Source organism: Amblyomma americanum, chromosome 1 (assembly GCF_052857255.1).
Source record: "Amblyomma americanum isolate KBUSLIRL-KWMA chromosome 1, ASM5285725v1, whole genome shotgun sequence".
Taxonomy (NCBI): domain Eukaryota; kingdom Metazoa; phylum Arthropoda; class Arachnida; order Ixodida; family Ixodidae; genus Amblyomma; species Amblyomma americanum.
This window is the reverse complement of record NC_135497.1, coordinates 86,900,366-86,901,867: the sequence shown is the minus strand read 5'-3', so window position 1 is coordinate 86,901,867 and position 1,502 is coordinate 86,900,366.

Genomic DNA, 1,502 nt, shown 5'->3' with positions numbered 1-1,502 from the left:
GCTACGCATCGGAAGATAAGACCATTCTTATCAATATGTTCATAACAGTATTTTTACAATATTCCACAGTTGCCTCAAAATTAAAAGTAATGTATGAGAAAGCTGGACTTGTGGCCAGAGAACTGTTGCACCTGTCATAGGCGTAAATAAAGATTGGGGGGGGGGGGCGCAAATTTTGTTCCCCTATTGTTCCTTGCTACCCATAAGACTTGAAGAGGCGCTACCATGCCTCTCGGCTCGCCCTTATGGAGAGGCCTGTGAATGCCTATGCCTGAGGTGCTTTAGATACCCACGGGACAATGCTTGTTCGTCGTCTTCGTAAGTCTATGCAAGCTGCTGCTCAACGTTATACGTTTTTCGTTCGCGCGGTGTCGTGAAAAAAAAAAGGCACCGTCGATCCCTCATGAGGATTCTGCCTTTCTGGACACCGCTGGCTTTTAGCATCCTGGTACGCCTTGTAGTCAATAGCTAGCTATCAGCACATGAGAATTATACTCTGCTAAAATAGCAACGCCAAAGATAACTTTGAGAACAGTTCTTACCACCGCGAAACCTCAAAGCTGACCACATCAATTATTGTTCAAAACTGGAGAAAGAACTCATAGCATTTTTTTAAATATCAGGCTGACCGAACTATACTACGGCAGCAGAGTCGAGTAGGGAATGCGGGGCGATTACGTGTGCTGGGAGAGCCTGCCTGCGCGTTGGTGAGTGGTCCCAGTCCACATCACAAATGGTGGTGGAAACATTATTACAACGAAATTAGAGTAATACTTATGCAATAACATCAATAACAGCTGTAGCTAAACCATTTACTTTTTCATGCCAGTTAGTATTTCAAAAACGTTTATAAGGCCTTAAAAACTTCCGCGCGCAAATGCGCATTTTTTTATTCATGATTTCCTCGAATATACACCACGAAAAATATTTAGCAAATTTTTCCGACATGTTTTACAATTCTTGATTAATATCAGTATCTCGGAGAATGATCATAAACGTATGAAAAACCCTCTAAGGAGAGAAACACATAAATAATATTAGAAAACGCAAGCAAATCACTAAATGGCACTCAAAAGAGACGCTCCTTCTGGCACAGCTTCGACAGGGAACACCTAAAGCAACACTGGCGCAAAGCAAGGCGCTTTCTGAGAGAAACAAAAGGCTCTGAAAGATGCTCGCTCACTAATAGCCCAGGAATCCCGACGTTCTTTTAGCTAAACGCGAAGAAAAGAGAGATGAAGGCAGATCCTTCTGCGCACCACGAGGCACGCGTTTCATCGAATTTCCACTCGCCGCTGTAGTCACGCTCTGAACGTGCAGCGCCTGCTGCAGGTCGCCATTTTGACCCAAGGCTTTCATTTTCGCCGCTTCGCAGCTAGACGAAGTCCAGAGAACTCACTTCACGCTCGATCCGCATCCAGCGCAACGCGACGACATTTCGACACTATCGTAAGAGGTTGCGCCAGCCCGTTTCGGAGAGGAAAACGTCGAGAGCTCGCACA